Source organism: Felis catus, chromosome C2, assembly GCF_018350175.1.
Source record: "Felis catus isolate Fca126 chromosome C2, F.catus_Fca126_mat1.0, whole genome shotgun sequence".
NCBI lineage: Eukaryota > Metazoa > Chordata > Mammalia > Carnivora > Felidae > Felis > Felis catus.
Genome location: NC_058376.1, coordinates 61,018,127 through 61,039,720, shown reverse-complemented (window position 1 = coordinate 61,039,720; position 21,594 = coordinate 61,018,127). Strand labels below are relative to the sequence as shown.

Here is a 21,594-nt window from a genome sequence, read left to right as displayed (position 1 = left end):
AATTTAAAGAAGCACACACAAAAAAAGACCAACTGAAACCTTCACTTATTAAAATGATAAGAATTGGCATTGCCTATAATTGCTTCCTCTGACTCCTGTGTTGTTCGTTCAATTTACCAGTCCAAACAAGATGTTACTTTTCTTGGGCCTGTAGATACAATCTCAAAAGGAGAGCATATTTTTTTTTCTGTTTCACACATCGTCACCATCATCTTCTTGAGGTTGCTGTCATTTATAATAAAAGATATACTTTAACAGGAAAAAGAAACACTGAGGTAGGAAAAATGCTGCCATATTTAGTCTTAAAGAAATTAAGAAAACAAATGTATTTGTACTTGATGTATCCATAATTGAGTAGGTAGTTCAAAGACAAGATTTTGAATACCAAACAGTGTGTGTAAGACCCACATATGGCAATCTACTCTGTACATAAGCAAGACCAAATCAGAAGAAATCCAAGGTCAATAAAAACCACTAGCACTTTATATTTGCCCAAATATAGTGCTGCCATATTTCTGGAATGAGTTAAAGTATAAATAGCTTACAGTATGTTTTCCCAGAATATCCAGTTGTTCACCTAACATAACATGTATCATATTGTAATTCTTAATTTAATTATCTGAATCTACTTCTTGGGCAGAATCTACTTTGGTCTTAACCACAATATCCAATGTACTCAGCACAGTTCAAAACCTGATAGACCATAGGTCCTCACATAAGATTGAAAGAATGAATGCATGTATTCATCGATGTATGACTCTTCTAAGGGGCATTGTTATTATTTTATTTATCAGACTGATTGCCATTACAGAGATGTATGCATCAACTAATAGCCAGATTTTCATATACATTGGTACTTTGACTTGGGCACACCTTTGATGTTTATGTCATTCATCCACAGATATTTTCATGTGTATCTGTGCATCATTTGGTTTCCAGATTAAGTGTACAATGCTCTATTTTCACAGATTTAGATTAATTATTATAATTAAGACTGAGTTCAAATACTGCCCCCTCTACTAAAATTATCTTGATCCTACCAGCTATCAGTAGTTACTTATTCTCTGATGTACTACAGCACATTATCTGGGACTCTTATTAAATTTACTTTTAGATATTTGCCATGGTTTGTTGGTCTGATTATATTTGTACCCCGTGTTGCACTTAGTTCCTCTGCCTGTTGTAAAGTGCCACGTAGTAGATGCTCAAATATTTGTGAAAAACTTTTTAAGTTTATTTATTTATTTTGAGAGAGAGAGAGAGAGAGAGCACGAGCAGGGGATGGTCAGAGAGAGAACTCCCAAGCAGGGTCTGTGCTGTCAGCAGAGAGCCCAACATGGGGCTCAATCCACGAAACTGTGAGATCATGACCTGAACTGACATCAAGAGTCGGACACTTAACCAACTGAGCGACCCAGGTACCCCAAATATTTGTGAAATTTTTAAAAAAGAAAGCTATGGTAAAAAAACAAAAACAAAACCAAAAAAACCTTATAAAACTTAATAGAACTTTAAACTTCAAATATATATATTTTTAATGTTTATTTACTTTTGAGACAGAGAGAAAGAGAGAGAGAGAGAGAGAGAGAGAGAGAGAGAGAGAGAGACAGGGTGTGAGCAAGGAAGGGGCAGAGAGAGGGAAACACAGAATCCGAAGCAGGCCTCAGGCTCTGAGCTGTCAGCACAGAGCCCAACATGGGGCTTGAAGCCACAGACTTTGAGATCATGACATGAGCCGAAGCCAGACGCTCAACTGAACCACCCAGGCGCTCCATAACTTCAAGTGTATTTTATTCTTACTGAAAGCATTTGTCTCCAGCACAGAGGTCAGAGATCCATAACAGCCGTCATTTCTGCCTCAACACTTCCCTCCATTGAGGAGTACCTGTGAGAGCCTTACCTCTCCCTTTGGGGACTGCTAACTAGCCTCCCCTATTGTAGTATTAACTAGTCAAGTAACTCGTTAAGTCATTCATTCAGTTAATATTTTACTAAGCAACTATTGAACATAAATGAATGGAACGATTTTTGTCAAGTAGATCACTGTATAATCAAAGAAAAAAATGTAAACAGCTAATTACACAGTAGAAGGTTAATTGCTTTGAGACATGCATAAGATATTATGGGGTCCTATAAGTGGGGCATTTGCTTGCCAGAGAGTCAGCACCTTCACTTGCCTCTGAGAGTGTTCTCTCATGCTCCCACAACATCAGAGGATATGTGCATCCTGCTAAACCTCCCCCGCTCCCTCATTTTCTCCTTTGCTTTTTAAGAATCACCTCTCGGTTGCTTTAAGCCAGAACCGAGTGGAGCCTTTTAGCTTATTCCTTTCAAAAGGATGATAATCCCTGTCTCAAACACATCTAAGCAAACTAAACTGAGGCTTTTCCTCATACTATTTCATTATTCATACTGAAATGGAATATTGGCATAAATTAAGTTAGGCAACACATTGAAACACAGAATACTTAAGCAAGTCTGATTAATGAGAATACTCTTACCCCCTGAAAATGTTTAACAGCCTTGTGTGCATTATTAGTAACAGCTATTTATTGAGTAATTAGTATGTGCCAGTCCCTGTTCTAAGATATTTATATGGAAAGATCTATGATTCCATCCTCACTACAGCTCTTTTAGTAGTTGCCATTGTTATTCTAATTTTACTGGTGAGAAAACTGAGGCACAGAGGAGGAAATTTGCTCGAGGTCAAGTAGATGATAAAGCCAAAATTCAGTCTCAGGAAGTCTGATTCCAGAGTTTTCACTTTTAACAAGTTTACATTCTCCTTAGTAGCAAGTAGCCAAATTAAAATTTATCGTTATACAACACTAAAAAGTATTCACATTTTCTCTGGTTATGGGTTAATATTTATTTTAAAATAAATTTTAACCATGGTCATTGTGTTTCCCTTCAATTTGCATGTGCTGGGGAAGTGAGTGGTGATACGCAGTATAATGAATTGACAGTGACCATGTTAGAAATATAGATCCTGCTTGTTTATTTGTGACAAGTCATGTGATTCTCGAGGGATAAACCTGTTTAAACTGTTTATATGTTAATAATCTAAGCAATTCTTTAAAAAATGGATGCTACCATCTTTGTAATATTTAAACCAGTCTCTGGCAAAGAACAGGATACACATTAGAGAATGAATCTCTGCTTAGTGCCCCGCTCCATGAAAAATCCTTTCTCTTTTCTTTTTCCTCTCTCCTTCATTAACCTTCTCCTGTTAAGTCTTTTTCTGCTTCTGTCTTCATGTAACAGCCATTTTGTCTCAACACAAATCCTCAAGTAGGCTTTATTAAAACACTCACATATTGTTTCTTCATCTGTAAAATGAGGCATTGGATTAGATGATCTTAAAGTTCCCTATGGGAAGACTGATCTATCTGTATATTTGATGATGATCTCATTTTATTAAGAAAAAAATATAGTAATCTATAACCAAGACACATTATGACAGTCATTGATGTAGAACATTTTTACCCAGAATTTAAAGTCTGATTTTATTCATTATGGATTTTTTAAAATTCACTAAACAGCTTCAAAGAAAAAAAATATTAGCTTTACTTTTTTGTGTGTGTGCATAATTTGCCTATGTAAAAGGGGCTGTATAAATCTACCCAATTTGAAGATCTAAATGCATAATCAAGGGGGTGTTTATTGGAAAATTTATACTAAGTAACTGATACCTTGGGAGTTTGATTAATTCAGGTCCCAAGAACATGATGACTAAAATGCTAGAGACAAGTCCTTATCCTTTTAAAAGGTACCCAAGTACATCTTATATCTTCCCAAATGTCCTTGACTCTTGATTTTTGAAGCCCTATTCATCTCAACCACTTCCCTACTGTAGCAAACTGCATCACACTAAACTCATTCTCCTGTATTTGTTATGACAGTATATTTGTTATGGAGCAGTGTAGATTATTAGCTTTCAGTATTATAATAAATGCTAAGGGAGTTAAGGTACTTTTGTATTAGGATTTTAAAAAATCCTTACATGTTTTATCTCTTCAGCGCTCAGTATTTTATTATAAAGTTTGCAAAGTCAAGTGGGCCAATCCCCATTGATCCCGGCTACCCATTCTCCTGTACCTTGGGTTATATGATAGCAGTTATTCCGTAAGAATTTACCAGATGTTGTAGAGCTAAGGGGAGCTAGTTAAAAAGAAAACATTCCCTGCTCTTTAGGAGCTTATAGAAATAGGTGGGATGCTGATAAATGAGAATGTTAACAACTGCCTTCTGGGTTGTTGGAAGGGTTAATAAGTGAGTAAAGAGTAACTGTAATTATATGGTACTGTGAAAACCTGCACCACACTCAAAGCAAAGATATGCATTCTGTTCTTCCGAAGATAAGGTGTACATAGTGTTAAAGCAAATAAAACAATGAGACATGGGAGTATGAAGGTAGAATTTATATTGATTGCTCTCTATTCCAGATAGTGAAACATTGAAGTCCTGAGACCTTGAACTGCCTCGGGTCAGGACACAGCTAGTAGTGGTAGGAAATGGAAAAACACAATATATTGGGATTCTCATTATTCATGCTTCCCCCAAATGTATGTGTTGTTTGTTTGTTTGTTTGTTTGTTTTTGGGGTTTTGTGCGTGTGTGTGTGTGTGTGTGTGTGTGTGTGTATTGTTTTTTTGCCTCCTGGTAGTTTGAATGTCTTGGGATATATTTCTTCAGTGCAATAGTTGTATTAATCATCAGATTATCATTTGGTTATTTTGTTAAAAAATAGAGTTCTTTCTGGTTTTAAACCCACTGTCAAATGAATGTTCTGTGGTAACAATATGAAAATAGCAAAAAATAACCATCTTTTACATGTTCTGTCTTTGGAGTGTTATCCTTAAAAGGAGAACTCAATCTCTATTTGCTTTTCAAAGGTACTGGAGAATAGAGTCGCATTTCTACCTAATTTTCTCAGCTTTTCTGATTTTCTGATTGATCTAGAATCTCTTTTGGCCCTCCAGAACTTTATTTCTTCATCTATATCAGTGACCTAGTCTACAGATCATGTCATGTTGATTATGAAGATTAATAGTTTGGTTGTTGAAAAGCCCAATAGCTGAAAAGAATTACAGAAATTGAGGAGTCTTCCTTGGTCCTTTTTAATGATGCAGCTGCTATAGATTTTTTACCATGAGCTGGAGAAAGTAATAAGCTGGGTGATTTGGTCACACAATAATCATTTTGTTCTTGGGCTTTTCTAGACTTCAGTTATTGTTTTAATATATGTATTTAAAAATTCTTGAGTTTAGGTATCAAGAATTTTGGTTTATCTTTTGGTTAATCTTCAAAAATATGTTGTCTTTTGAATAACTAAAGGAAAGTTACCTCAAGTGCTGGCGGAGGATCTTTACCTTTTATAGCATAGTGTATATGCTCCAAATATCATATAAGCATGCCAAATCAATGGTCACTAAAATTCACTCTACTGATGATTTAGGGAGAAAATGACTAGTAATACATTATATATAAACATTTATTTTAAAGGGAAAGTATGATAGACTTGTCCTTCTTCATAAAATATGCAAATTTGTATTAGAAAGAGTATTTGTATTCAGAATCCATACAACCTGTTAAATGCCCTCATGTACTCTCTTTGCCCTATTTATTTTCACTCATGACTTGCTGTAGATCAAAAATTCTCTTAAGAAGTCTAGCATGTGTGGATGACTCAGTTGGTTAAGTGTCTGACTTTGGCTCAGGTCATGACCTCGCTGTTTGTGAGTTCAAGCCCCACATCAAGTTCTGTTCTGACAGCTCAGAGCCTGGAGCCTGCTGTTGATTCTGTTTCTCCCTCTCTCTCTCTCTGCTCTCCCCCACTTATGCTCACTGTCTCTCTCAAAAATAGATAAATAAACTTAAAAAAAAAAGAAGTCTAGAATCTCCATAAAGAATTTTGACATAAAGTCTTGGGATCCTGTTTTCCACTCCTCCTTGAACCTTTGGTGATTTCAGGAATGTGCCCAACAGTGGGGTCTTAAAGTTACCCTCTGTATTAGTTTGTTCATGGCTACTTTAACAAATTACTTACAAAGTTGGTGACTTAAAACATCAGAAATATATTCTCTGAAATTCTGGACCAGAAGTCCAAACTTAGTATTGCTGGGCTGAAATCAAGATGCATTTCTTCTGGAGGCTGTAGGGAAAATGCATAACCTTGTCTTTTTTAGCTTCTGGTGACTGCCATCATTTCTTGGCTTGTGGCTGCATCCCTTCAGTCTCTGCTTCCACGGTCATCTTGACTTGTCTTCTTGTATCGGTGTGAAGTCTCCCTCTTATAAGGTTACGTGTGATTGCATTTAGGGCCCATCTAGATAATTTCCCCATCGCAAAATCCTTAATTACATCTGCAAAGTTCTATTTTTCTATATAAGGTTAACAGTCATAGGTTTCAGGGAGAGTATGTGTGTACCATTGGGTGGGGGAGTGCATATCATCTTGTGTGCCTACTTTCCATCTCCTGCTTTGTCTCCCTTCTCATTTCTACCAGCATCCTTAGCCAGACCAAGAAAGTACAAGAGGTATCCAAAGACTTTACTTTCCTGGCCACCCATACTTTAGACTTTAGATGGAACAATTGGACAAGTAATATGATAGATCCAAGTATTAATACTTTATAGGATTGGATAAGACTAGGTCCATGAGCAGTGGTGTGCAGATTTGTATATTTTCTTTGGCCTGATTCACATAATTTCCATCTTAATCCTAAGAACACTTGCCTGAAGAGACCCAGTTCTGCCTTCCTCAGTGTTAACCTTCCTCCATCATTTTGCCTAAGGCAAGGACATCCCAACAGCTCAATCAAATGTCAATTCCCTGTCACACTCCATTCAGGAAAACTGTATGCTGCAGCAATGGGTCTTGAGTGTTTATTCTTATGCTACATAATGAAGAGGGACATTGCAGAAAGGTGGCTATGGGGAAAACATCTGGAAGAAATAAATTTCCTAGGATCAAAGGGCTCCGTGTGCAGCCCAGAGGGTCCTCAGGGTGCTCCTCAGAGCAAACAAACAATTCTCTTGATGAGTCACTGCAATTTTTTTCTGCCAAAAGCCCACATGTGTTGCAAGATCTCAAGGAAAAGGGGTGGAGTAAGGAGAGAGAAGGAAAATTAAAGAAGGCAATGCAAGTGATTTTTAAAAGAATTTAACCATATGAATGAAAGAAACCCTCAACACTGTATCACTTATTTTGCTGCAGAGTAAAATGAAGTATAACAAAATATTTTTTTAAACACACACAAAAAAACAGCAGGGCAGAAAAGGATGTTGGGGAAGAATACGGCACTCTGAAACAACGTATTTTTTTGCTCTAATGCATGAAAACTGGCAGAGGAGGGTGAAGCCCAGGACTATGTCCCAAACCCTAGCCAGTGGCATTTTACTGAGAAAAAAAAGTTACTTATGAATCAGTACAGCCATGCTTTGTTCTGCATGAGTGTTTTAATAGAGCGAGTGTAATATAAGGATCAGGTGGGCTCGTGGGAATGGAACAAAAGGTTTTGTAAAATTAAAGCAAAATAATTATAGCTCTAGGTGCAAAGCGAGCATACTCCAGCAGTTGATAGCAAGGACCTGCTCAGAATGGAGAAGGGAGGGGGCATGCTGGAAGTTTTTTCCTTTTTTTTTATTCACTAACAAAGGCTTTTAATAGGTAACAGTTGTAAAGCGTCTTTGAAAGTAATTAATGCACCCACACAAAAATTTATTAAAATGAAAATTTAAGGAATTGTCTAAAGTGAATTAATTAACAAAAAAAGAACATCATGCCTTTCTTATTTTTTAAAGAAGGAGAGAAGGTTAAGCAAAGCAGATTTTTGTGAGATTGGATTTTAAAATGTTCCTGGTTTATTTAGTATCTGAATAGCCCTAAAAAGAGAGAGAGAGAGAGAGAGAGAGAGAGAGAGAGAGAGAGAGAGAGAGAGAGATGGCAGGATTTATTATCCATCCCCTTTAGAAATACTAAATTGGGACAGACATAAAATGGGTATTAATTTGCTGTGTGTGAGGCTCAAAGTCCCTCAAAATTATGATATTTTCCGGTAAAATGACCAAAGTTTTTAAATAAGTTTTCAGAGGTCTGTAGGAAACAGAATGTAGTGTTCACAAGAGGAGAAAGGTGAGTGTCTTTTTCTCCAGTGGCCTTCTCCATTCTGCACTGCTCTTAACCAGGCCATATCAAGGCTATATCAAGTATAGTAGAACTATACTTCCTGTTATGGCCTCATGGAATACAAAAGAAACGCTGCACAGTGTGTCATTAGTAATTTTTAGTGTATTTTCTGTCTCTACAGAAAAAACAATTAACTGCATTTATCCTGTTTCAACAAGAATTTTTAATCACTATATTTGTATTTCCTCCTATTTTCTTTGGTATTATTTCATACTGTGATATAATTATAAAGTAGGATATGTACAACCTGCTGAGAATTTACCCTTTACCATGAGAATCATTTCTAGTTGATTACAAAAGTATCCATTTTCAGCATGTTGTTGTTATACCTCAAAGAGTTTTAGGTTATGAACTTGAGTAAATCTTCCAAAGTCAAGTTCTAAACCTTCCATGCTTAAAAAAATCATTGGAAGTTATTGCCTTTCTTCCAATATTGTTATATTCTGTTGAAGCCAGAATCTGGCTGTATAAAAATGTGAATAAGAAAGAAAATTAATTTTGGAAGTTACTTGGAAAAATAGCTCTGGTGATGCCATATAAAAATACATAATTGTAGGTTAGGAAATAATTTCCTTTAAAGATACGGTTTTAAGACAACTCATACAGCACACCCTAGTATACATATGATCTTTGAATTTTAGGTATGTTTGCTTGGATTTCCTTTACCTTTTTTTAAGTGTCTCTTAAATGACCATTATCATCATGTCTTTATAAACCTGTGACTATTCTAAGATTTTTCTTTTTCTTTTTCAGGACAGGGAATTTAATTGGTGTGAGTAATGTTACATTGTTGGATAGTATTCTTGCCTGTGAGGAAAAAGCATATTTGTGAAGCTTCTTGGTGAGGACACTGCACTAAGCAGATAGACAGTCTTATGATCTTTGTCCTTCAGTCCTGTGTCATTTCACTTTCTCTAGGGATATGACCATAAAAAAGAAAATCAAGGGAAAAAATGTGTTTGTAGTATACCAAGAACCTACTATGTTCATAATAGTGGTTCCTGTTCCAGCTCTTCACCATATAATTTTAAACTATTATATCTATTGGCCATAGAATTGGAATGGTATATTACTTGTCTTTTGCCTCTATAACAAATGACCACGAATTTAGCAGCTGATAACACCACAAATTTATTATTTCATAGTTCTGTGGATCAGACTTTTGGGTTGGCTCAACAGATTTCTCTCCTCCAGTTTTCACTAGATGAAAATTAGGTGTCAGATGGCTGGTTTCTTAACTGGAAGCTCTGGGAAGAATCTGCTTCCAAGCTTATTCCATTCCTTGTGGTAGTGGAACTATGGTGCCCATCTCTTTATGACCTGAGGAGGACATTCTTAGCCTTTTGCACACAGGTCCCTGCATCTCAGTGCCAGCAAGAGTGCCTCAAATCATTATCACACTTGGAATCTCTCTGACTTCCCCTTTACCTCATCTTTTTTTTCAAGTTCCAGCCAGAAAAAAATATTCTCTGCTTGTAAGGTAATTAGATTGGACTCATCTGGATTACCTAGGATATTATCCCTATTTTAAGGTCCACGATCTTAATTATATCTACACAGTCCCTTTTCCATGTAGCATAACATTTTTCCATGTTCTGGAGGTTCTGGATATTAGAGCATGGGCACTTTTGGGGTGCAATTATTTAGCCTACTATAGATGAATTCTAGAGGAATAGATCACCTCTATTATATATTTCTAGATTATTCTGAGTATTCTTTTTTTGATCTAGAAGTAGAAGAAAAGACTTGATATGGATACTTACAAAATCTGTCAGTACATTTTCTCCTAACAAACATTGATCCTTATAGATCTCATTGAATTTGGTTAAAGTTTTTTTTTTTTTTTTTTTTTTTTTCTCACCTGATACATAGAATAATGAGGGCACAGGAAACCAAGCTGATCATTAGGACCTGAGCTAGACTGGAGGTTTTTTTGGCTTATGGTCCCAGTTTTATTCATCAGCAGTCTTTTATTCTCCATGGTAGAACCATAGTGGTAGTCCATCTGGGAAAGGGTAGCCAAAAGAAGTCAAGATTGAGTGAACCAGAAATGGGGTTGCTGAAATATTAGTAAAGATGATTTACCCGGAGGGCTGGGATACATGCAGTTATAACTTGCCATGAAATAGGAAAATATCAAGTCTCTTCCTGGTATCTAAGAATGTGTGCTCTGGTAAGTGTAGGCATGGCACAAGGCAAAGTGAAATTAGATAGATGGCAGCATTTCAATTCAGGGGTTGGTAGGTTGGGCTAAGGACACAGTAGTAGGAATCCAAGTTGAATAAGGACCCCAGTTTATAGCTGGAATTAAAGAGGAAGGTTCTAGCACCCCAGGGAAAAGGGACCAGAAATAAATCTTTTGGTAAGGTTGAAGGAAGGGCTAAAAAGATCAAAAGGAAACAAGGTCAAGGGAGATAAGGGAGAGTAACTGGAGATAAGGTTCATCTACACTTCACAGTTTTGCTCCAGGTGGGTCCTGAATTCTAGGATGTAAGAAAGATGTATAAATTGTTTGTCAATATGTGCCACCACTGAATGCAAGATTAATAATAATGAAGTGCAAGTTTAACTTGATAGTATTGTTTTCTAATAGGATGAATAAATAAATACACATTAGTTTCCACACACATATGCATGGACGCACACATACACATGTCAGTTGTAGAGACTTTCCATAATATACTCAATATACATTTAAATATATCTACCTGCACCTCTAAAACAGCTAATATACTTTCTGTTTCACTCTACTGCATCCACCAAATCCTGGTGTGGGACACAAATGTCATGGATATGAACTCATTTGAGGGTATAAAGCATTTTCCTCATTTTCAAAGTAAGGCGACATTAAGTTCCTAACACATAAGTTATGTGTAATGAACATATCTTGAGTGAAATATAGGACAGCAGAAAAATCCAAATACTAGGATTGTAAGTCTTTGCTTTGCCACATGTTACATATATGATATTAAACATGTCATTTAATCATTTATAACCTCAGTTTCCTCACTTATAAGATAAAGATAACTCTCCTATTTACTTTCCAGTGTTGGTACTCAAGTCAGATGAGTTAAAGATACCCTAAGGCATTTAAAGATTATGAAATACTATGAAAATTATTATGTTTTAAACAAATGTAAACAATCCTCACTATTACAGTTATGGCATGGTCTTTGTCTTCAAATATGTACAGTCTAATTAAAATGTTAAAATTAGTTTATTATTCCTTTTTTTTTTTTTAATTTTCATTACCAGGTCTTCTTCATGTCATTTCTTATGTGTCTGATGAGTTGCTATTCCCAATATTAAGTAGCACTGGCTTTCAATGCTATTGTATATGTTAGAGCTAATATTCAAAATCAGAACATATTACATGTCAGTGCATTACCAAAGGCAATTAACAGGAGGAATGTAAAATGAATGATTAAAAATATACAGAATCACTATAATATTATAGATGTTTCTCTATATTTATCTTTATTTTTGTTAAATAGTCCATTACTGAAGTCATAATTTTCTCTGTTCTAAGTTCCAAAAATAATGAAAACAATCAAAAGCTTAAAAGTTGACTTGGGGACAAGGGACATCTTTTTTATGGATGTGTTCGTTGGTTGGTTTGGTTCATTTTATTTCCCATTTCTCCATGTCCCTATCCTCACCTATTTATTTTGGCTTGGTCCTGATTCTAGAGCTAATAGATCTTTACATTGAAGTAATGGATGATTGGAGTGCAGGGATCAGTTCAGAATTTATATGAACCCTTTGAAAATGTATGCAAATGTACTTTATAAGTATGTATATGAATATGTTTATGTATACTTTATATGCATTTGTAAATATGTCCTTTCTTTCTCCCTTGGAGAGGATCATAACTTTTTTATTCTCAAAAGGGCACATGAGCTTAAAAACACTTGGACCCAGTGCATTTCAAATTCTGTACCTAAGTGAACATTACTTGAAAAGAGAAATTTTCATCCTCCACTGCCTTTTCAACTATTCCAGTTGTGTCTCAAACATTTGGATCATGTAGGTAGTGAGGAAGGAAGATTAGAGGGCCAGCCTCTAAGAAAGGGATGAGAGAGTACCTCTATTAGTGACTTTCTCTCTTTCTTTCCTTCTTTTCCACTTTATTACTTTCTTGCTTTTATGCTCAATCACTGAATCATTTTCCCTCCCTTCATTCCTCCTTCCCTCCCCCACTACTTTCCCTCCCTCCTTCCTTCCTTCCTTCCTTCCTTCCTTCCTTCCTTCCTTCCTTCCTTCCTTCCTCTTCCTTCCTTCCCCTTTCTCTTTTCAATTACTTCTCTTCAGAGGAGAAAGTTTGAGTAAGCACTACTTTGAGTAAGGGCCAAAAACATTTTTTTTAATGCTATAACATTATCCCTTTCCTCATCCCCTTCTCATTTATTTTCCCATTGGTGTGAATTTATTCATTTTACTATCATCTCAGTTTGGAGAGCATTCTTTCCTATCCACCAGAAGTAGTGAATCTCTCCAAAAGGCATTTCTATAGCAGAAATCATTCAGAAATCAGTAGAAAGAAAAGGTAATACCCACATAAAAAATATCCCTCACCTTCCTTTTCAACATTTTCATTCCCTATTTGAACATAATTACCTAAGCTTAAAATTTCCCCCAATGGAAAAAATAAAATAAAACAAATAATTAAATTGATGTGTGAATTGTTTAACATAGAAAATAGATGAAATTAAACTGTAATTCTTCTATTTAATGATATAATTGACTTATTTTTGAGATGTAGATAGGGACAGCTCCAGCTTCTATGAAGAAAAGAAAAAGATTACAGTTTTGACCATCCTGAGTAACAACTTTCTATTACCATAAAGAGTGAATAGCTCTCTTCACTTTTTCATTTCATCCAACATCTCTGTACCATCATTAATTTTTTTTTAGAGAGAATGAGCTTGGGAAAGAAAGAAAAAGATGATTGTTATTATGGATTTCTGTTGGCAGTTGAAAATGTTGCTGTGCAGAGTTTTCCCTGTACCCTGTTCTTGTAGGATTTGAATTTTCCAGTTGGATTGACTTGGCTGTCAAAAAGTCAAGTTGATTTTTCTTTCCCAGATTAAGTTGATAATTGGCTGAATAAAATGTTAAGAACAATTAGCAGAGGTAGGATTTTAAAGCTATTTAACACAACAAACAAACTTTATGGTCCTATTTTATCCTTGTTTATTTTTTATTTTTATTTTTTGTAACTTCTCCAGGGAGCACTGTAGAAAGTTATAGCTTCCTGTCCATGAAGTATTTTATTTCTTCCTTGACCTACCTGCCATAACTGCTTAGTTTATGCTTAAAGAAAAAAAAAAAGTTTCCATTCCACAACTGAATCCTTTTAAAGAAAAATCAAGGTACAGTGTTTCTTATTCACACAAAAGCATTCAGAGCACTAGTGTTAAAGAAAGCTTAATTCTTGGACTAGATGTTTTTAACTTTCTTCCTGTTCAGAATACAGGATTACTACTATCTCTTGTCTTTGTTACCACCTGCAGGACTTTTTATCATTTTCTGTGCCCATTTTGGATTGTTTTAGTCTCAATACCAGCTAGCCTTCTTTCATATTTTCTTTACAATTATTTCCACTTTTCCTTCGCCTCAGTTTCCTTATTTTCCCCCATTTTCCCCCATACTTAGAAATGTGTGTAGCTTCTTATCTGCGTGAATACTTGTTAATTTCAATCTAAACTCAAATTCCATTTCTTAATAGTTCCCTTCTATGTAGGCAGCCTCTTCTGTACTGATAACTTCTTGTGGTAACCATCCCACCCTCATTAAGCTATGTATTTTAAATGAATAAAAAAATAAGTTAGTATTTATCAACCTGGCTAGTAGAAATGCTCATTAGAGGCTGGGGAGTCTTTCTTTGGTGTCTTCTATGGAGTGCACGTTGCTTTGTCTTTTTAGTGAAGGTGGCAACATTTTATTGAATTAGCAAAAGTTAAAAACTGTATGTTCCATGTATATTACTCTCTCGATGCCACTCAAACATTAAGTGATTTATTTATTTAAAGCATATTAATGACATTTCTCTTTGCCGTCAATCTTCTATTTTTCAATCTTCTTAAACAAAGTGTTCTGAGCATGGTTTAATATTTACATCATGATTCCTCAATCATCATCATTGTATTAGTTCCCTAGGGCTGCTAAAATAAAATACCACAAACTGGGTGTCTCAAACAACAGAACTGTATTGTGTCTGAGTCGTGGTGGCTGAAAGACCAAGATGAAGCTGTCAGCAGGGTTGGTTCCTTCTGAGGGCTGGGAGAGAGAATCTGTCCAATGCCTCACACCGAACTTCTGATGGTTTGCTGGCAATCTTTGGTTTTCTTTGGTGTGTAGAAGCATCTCCCTGATTTCTGCCTTTATCTTCTTATAGTGTTCTCCCTTTGTGTGTGTCTATATCCAAATCCCCCCTTTTTATAAGGACATCAGTCATATTGAATTAGGAGACTACCCTTCTCCCATATGACCTCATCTTAACTAATTACATCTGTAATGACCCTGTTTCCAAATAAGTTCACATTCTAAGGTACTGGGGATTATAACTTCAACATAGTGATTTTGAAGGGACACAATTCAACCCATGACAGTTAGGAACATTATTTTTTGTGTGTCAAGTTCTATCACATTGGTTTTTGAGAGACTCAATTATAAACATGTTTGCAAGGTGTACATAGCTCTCAGCCTTGGATACTTCATCCCTCCCCTCCACTCTCTGTTTCCTCTTCATTCAGAGATACAGAGGGGTTACTGCTTACAGTTACCATTGTGCTTTCTTCTGAAAGTGTCCCATTTTCCCATTGAACATGAATGGAGAGTCCCAAGAATTGTTACTGTGTATGAAAGAATGTATTGGTTCTAAATTAAAGTCTCACTGATGTGTAAAGAGGAATTTGGGCAACAGTGTATATTTTATAACATCTTTTGAAGTTTTTCAAGGGCTCTATTTTCCTTTTCTGGGTTCTCTACCATGTTAAATGGAGACAGGCCTATAAGTGAATATGAGCTTGCTGGATAACTGAGGTATGAATGTATAATTTTCTCCTGATACATATGTAAACTAAAGAAATATAGCTGATAGGGGTACCTGAGGGGCTCAGTCGGTTTAGCGTCTGACTTTGGCTCAGCTCATGATCTCACAGTCTGTCAGTTTGAGCCCTGTGTCAAGCTCTCTGCTGACAGCTCAGAGCCTGGAGCCTGCCTCAGATTCTGTGTCTCCCTCTCTGCCCTTCTCCTACTCGTGTTCTATATCTCTCTCTCTCTCAAAAATAAACATTAAAAAAAATTTTTTTAATATATAGGTGATAAAAATATTGGAAGTTGAATTATTTTGACTACTAGTTGCCCAAGACTTTACCCACTAATGTAGGAGAATCCGAGTTCTCCTTAGAATCCTATAAGGTGTGAAATCTGACTAGAAAGAAATTATGCTTTTTTGTGATGTGTATAGGATCTATCTTACTGAGAACGTTCAATAAACCTGTTACTAGCACAGCATCGCGTTGAAATCAAACGCCGTGAGTGGGTAAGGAAATGTGCACATTCAGCTTTTAGCAGGTAGTCGTCCCACACCCCCAGGTGCAGACCCACCGGGAGCGGCCCCTGGGGTTCCCAAGGTACCATGCCATTGAGCTACCCTCTGCGGCAGGCTCCGGTTTTGGCAGGCATAGCAAGATCTGCTCTTTGATCCTTGGAGTGGGTCCTGCCACAGTGAGTGACCCTGTCTTACCCCTCCCTTTGGTCATCACTGCGCCCACCTGGCACTGTAGGACAAAAAATGAGAGGTGGGAGGGGGTCGTAAGGGGACACTTCAGGAACACAGCTCTGCCAAGTAGGAAAAGCTGCTTAAACAGTTCTGGTTCTCCAAGCACATGTATAACATTTCTGCCAACCCATCAGCGAATACATTTTGTTTTCTATATCATTCACCAGTCGGCTAAAAATCGCTTTCCTTGATTCTGTTTTCTCATTCCTGGGGTCTTGGATCTACCATAAAATGTGGCCACACAAATAAAAGGGCTCCTCCCTATCTTTTCACAGGCTTGTTTCATAAGTATCTGGAAACATTTACTTCATTGTGTGCCTCAGTATTTTGAAATAAATTCTCTACTATATTTGAAAATCACTTTTAGTGGCTTGACGATATTGGTCAAAACGTAGACATTGTATGAAATTTTTGCTGAAAGTTTTAATAGATTATGAGACCATTTCTCCATTTCAAGACACTGTTTGATGGACGATGTAAACATGACTACCCATTTTATGGCTGAAAAAGTAGAGACACTGAGGTGCTAAATATGTTGTTTAAGATTGTGCAGGGTGTTAAGTGTCTGCCGATTTGATACTGGTAGTATCATTCAGATATTATGAAATTTAGGGTTTTAGCTCATGCTCTATGGGATGATCAAAATATTGGATCCACATTGTCCTCTTAATGTCATTCAGGCAATATAGATAAGAAGACAGAAAATTGAGACATAGGAGGATATTAAATGGCTTTTAGCAAATCACATAGCAAGGTCACAGGAAAGCTGATAAGATCTCAGACTCCTTCACTCTGAACTAGCCATGACTAGTTTTCTGACAAGAAACATTTTTCTCCTTCAGGGAATCCCAATTTTCACATTTGTAAAGGTTGGAGATTTTCGTTGAGGAAGCAATGCCTCCAGGCACTAGAAACTTTTGAAAAACTTTAAGGTTTTTAACCTCAACTTAGTAAGCCAAATATATTGGTCAACATTTAACAGTTTCAGAATGTTAGAATTCTAAAATTCTTTGTTTAGACAGAAATTTCAATTTGAAACTGAAAGTAAATCATCTTCCCCCTCCTTCATTATCTAATTGTCACTTTGTAAAACATTTAAGAATTTGGTATTTATATACATATGCAAAAATGTATACATTTGTAAAGTATTAAGTATATGGGATTTATTTGGGAAAAGTTTATACGAATAGCATCTACTTTGAAATGTTTCTGTAATAACTTCTGCTTGTCGTCATTTTCAACAAAAAGATTAAATTTCCCTTTATAAGGCCGAAGACTCAAGCAGTTCATAAAGAAGGAGGGAACCAACCAGGCCAAAATTCATTGTCATTGTTACCACTAAAGTCATTGTTACCAGTCTAGGGAAAGAGCACATGAAGTAATCTTCTATACTTTAACTCCCTATCAGTTAGGATTTCCAGCTGAGAAATGAGCAGATTCTAGAAAGCTCTGGCTGCCCAGGTGAGTATGGTGCAGGCATTCCCTATGCTCACTAACTCATCTGCTAGTTTTCCCATACAAACTTGATCTCGGCCAGAGGCCATAGGGTAAGGACCAATTATGCAGGGTCTAGCAAGTCCTTTATCCCAAAGAAATACCCAAAGGAGAAACTTTACATACATTTTCAAGTAAATGAGACGAGCCTGTGTGAAGCCCCTCCAATGACTCCTCCATGAAGAAATACCGCATTTCACCTAGAACCAGCTTTATCACCATCAATAAATGTGTGTGGAACATAACAATAATATTTGCTCCAATAGTCAGAAACTGGAGATGACCAAACTTAATCAAGGTCCAAAAGAGAAGAAAGTATGTGGAGAGGGCATCAGAGTGCCTGGAGTTGGAGAACACTGGTTGTTGGCTGGTGGTTGGTTAAGTTAGCAACGTCGGGTTATCTGAGGAGAGCGTGTGATTGTGCTGAGGAATGGCTTCCCCAGTGAATCCCAAAGAAGCTTTTCCATCTCCATTAAATAAGATGTAATATTTATTGTATTATTCACTTGGAAACGTAGGAATTTTTTTTCTATTATTAACTGGTAAATTCCCATGTCTTCTATTTTGTCTGTTAGCTGTTTTCTTAAACACAACCATTTGGCTATATTATAAACATTCTCAAAGGATATTCTGCCAGATTACCAACTCCAATTTGCATTAGCTAAGACTTATTTACATTTATTGTCTAAGGCAGGCTTAGATAGTCCAGAAATAGTATGTCTAAGTTGTATCTGATAAGCTTTAACTTTGGATACTTAAAATGCCATGTATTGTGCACCTTTTAGGACCTAGTTTCTATATGGTGCACCTTATGTACACCATGTCCTTTAATTTTCCCAAGACACCGTTTTAGAGATGAGAAAACGGAGCCCCAGACAACCTACTTCATTTGATGGAGGACACAAAGCTAGTAAGTGGCCAAGCTAGGATTAAAATGTAAGCCATTCTGACTTAAAGTCCTCTTCTCCTCTTTTAAAATCACTCACTCATTCTGCTTCTAAAAGTGGACACGTTTCTGCATTATCTTCTACAAGTCTATGGAGTTTTAACAAGGGTGAAGGGGGCTGTCGTGGCATATGGCTTTTGGTGCTAGTTTTTATCACCTAAAACATTCGAGCTTTTTGTCAGTTAATCTCTCAGTGCAGCCTACTAGCTTGTTGATACCCTAAACACTACTTTCCAGTCTTATTTTGTGAGACATGCCTCTCAGTAGTTAGTTTAGTTTAATTCTCAAATTAACCTAAAACCACCTTAATTTTGCCTGAATAAAAATAATAACATAAACACATGTGTGACTATGTAACTATAAAGTAATGGAGCTGATCTTCGGTGGGTATTAGTGACACTGGTCTCATATTTAGAATGAATCCACATAGTGCACTTCCAGATTCGCTACCTGTGAGTTTCATAATCTGTTAAACGTGGATGGTACTAGGACCTACTTCATAATATCATTGTGAAGGTTAAATAAGATAATATATCCAAAGTTCTAGGAGCTCAATAAATATCTATTGAATGGATGAATACATGCTATCAGTTCTTTAAACTGACTATGTGTTACTGATCTTTGGCAAATGCAGTATTCTGGCTACTGCCTCACATTTTGAATTTAATATAAAACAAAATGTTCAATGTCATTAAGAATCATACACAATTTGCAGAAGCACTTATTGATTCTGAAAGAGCCTTTTTGGGGAGTTGGGAGTATCATTTCTTTTCCTCAAGATTTTTATCCTTAGTACAGTATGGCCTGCCTTTTGTGACTAGAGTTGTATGTGTGACCACCAAGTGGATATAGATTTTCCCCTCTCTTTAATAGTCATGTAGATATGATTTATCTTATGGTACAATGAAAACAGAAGCTGTCCAAGTATGTACAGTAAAAGAAGATAAATGGCCTGGACGAAACAAAAAGGCAGTGTGTGTCACAAATGCTTCCTACTTGTCTGACCCAACGGAAACTCACTGAAAGTAACACATTAAAAGTAAGAAAGACATATATTGTCACTATTTGTCCCAGTCCTGGAGATGCTGCATACTTATCTGATGACGTCGAGATATTATAGTTTGCAGGAGCTTTTTTTCCTTTGTTAATTTATTTTTAAATCCTGAAATGTTTGCTGTTATGGATCTGAAATTACCATGCTTTAAATACCACAGTTTCTAACTGGTCATCTAATTCTAGTAAGAGTTTTAGAAAGGGTTCAAAGGTTTGCCTCTCCCTAGAATATTCTTCCTACCAGTGATATTCCCACTCTTCCATTAGGAATAGTCCATATATTACTTCTAGGAGCTCTGTTTCCTACTTGTATGCATATTTGTATCACTGCTCTCGCTGTATTGTATTATTCTGTTTTCACATTAGCTATGTATTTTTTCTTTTAGAGTCTAGTGACTAAATTGTAAGTTTCTTGAAGACAAAGCCTGTGTTATTATTATTTTTTAATATCTAGATATCCAGTATTACTACTTAGTTGTTCCTAGCATAAAGTAGGTGTTCAATAAATATGCATCCAATAAATTAATGAACTTGCAATGACACACATACACACACATTAGATTAGGGTCACGAATGAAATTTCCTGTGTCTTTGCATGTTTTTCAACTGCTTATGAATGTTTTAACTTGCTTATGAAGAGATTGATATGTTTCTGAGTGTTCTAGTCACGTTGGGGGAAATTTTCTAATCTTTGGGGGAAAAAAATTACCTTTCCATATTCTTTGCTTTTAGTCTGAGCGTCTCTTTTGCACGTGGACTCAGGTGTGCTATCAAGTACTCATTACTTGATGGAACCACAGAGACAGTGTTACAAATCTTTTTTATTTGCATGCTGTTTGGTGGCTTTGTTCAAGCATATTATCTGTATGTGGGGGAAAAAAACAAGGGTTGTGTCAGTTCACTAGAAAAGTCTTACTTGCATAAAAAACTCTCAGCATTTAATACAGTGCTTGGCATATAGTTGGGATTCAATAAATGTGGAATGCATGAACAAATCAGCCATTATTATTCACTGTTTTGAGGATGAGGTATGAGATTTCTTTTAAAAAGACTAAGTGAAATGCCCAGTGTCAGACAGCAGAATAAGAGAGTATCTGACCCTCGTAACTCTTACCTCTGTGTTTCTAGACTGTTACGCAGGCTCACTGAGAAGTGCCTTATATGTCTGATTTCTCAACTTCACCCTGCAGTAAACTTTTGCAATCTGGAGGCTAGAGACCTCTTTTGTAAATGTTGTCTGCCCGAAATGCATTGGCACCGAGGAGGCCTTAGCAGATAAAGTAGAGGAACATATGGCTCCCATCTGAATACAAATTGGTGGACATAACGTGGTAATTCAGCTGAGATGTCCTCTATATTGTAAACTGAAAGAGTATGATTAGAGGTGTTTATAAACGGCGTCTGAATTTCCCCCCCACACCCCTCCCCACCCCCTTTCACTGTAGTTTTATCGGCCTGAATCATAGCCATCTAGCGTCCCAGTCTCACTGTGTTATTTGTTAAAATGGCCAGCGTGAGGAATTATTAATTAAAGCTAACAAATCACCCTGACGAGCTGTGCCCTGGCATGGCTGAAGGTTGATTGGCGAAAGTGTTCTCCTTTGGAGAAAAGACTTTTTGTGCTCGTGACGCAGTCAGGGACGGATTATTGAATATGCAAGTTAGAAGAAAAATCACAGGACAAGCAAATTGAGTATTTACTGGCAAATAATTGCTCTCTTAAGCTGTGGCTCTCTTCCTAAATTCTTAACATTCCCGAGGGTTAGAAAGAAACACAGAAAAATGCATCGGTACAGAGTACATTTCAAAAAAAATACATAGGCTGATGTTTCAGACTTGTGCAGGTAAGTGTGATTGTGTGTGCATGGAAAGTGAAAGAACAAGGGGAAGCAAGGGAGAGATGGGGGGAGTTTTCAATCTGGTGGGCTTTTAACATCAATTTGTTGTTTATTGGAATACTGCTCGGTGTATTTCTAAGTTGACTGAGAATTTAGTTTCAGTGCTGCATTTACGGTGAAAGTTAGAGAAACGAGAGAGACTGTTTTCTTAGAGTTACTTTATGTCTTTATCAGCAGAAGGATATGTGTTAATATTTTGCCCCAATAATAGTTATAAACTTTGCTCCG

At 36.5% G+C, this 21,594-nt stretch overlaps 1 protein-coding gene across 43 annotated transcripts in view; it reads left to right on the top strand.

Annotated features, from left to right (window-relative positions):
• ZBTB20 (zinc finger and BTB domain containing 20) overlaps positions 1-21,594 on the top strand; it is a 789,483-nt gene that overhangs the window by 326,766 nt on the left and 441,123 nt on the right. For 3 of the 43 annotated variants that reach the window (XM_019839766.3, XM_019839758.3, XM_045036378.1), the window contains exon 1: positions 1,656-21,312. The exons of the other annotated variants lie outside the window; for them this stretch is intronic. The gene's annotated coding sequence lies outside the window, so the exon portion shown is untranslated. Of the gene's footprint in view, positions 1-1,655; positions 21,313-21,594 lie in introns of those variants that run through there. 43 annotated transcript variants of the gene reach the window in all.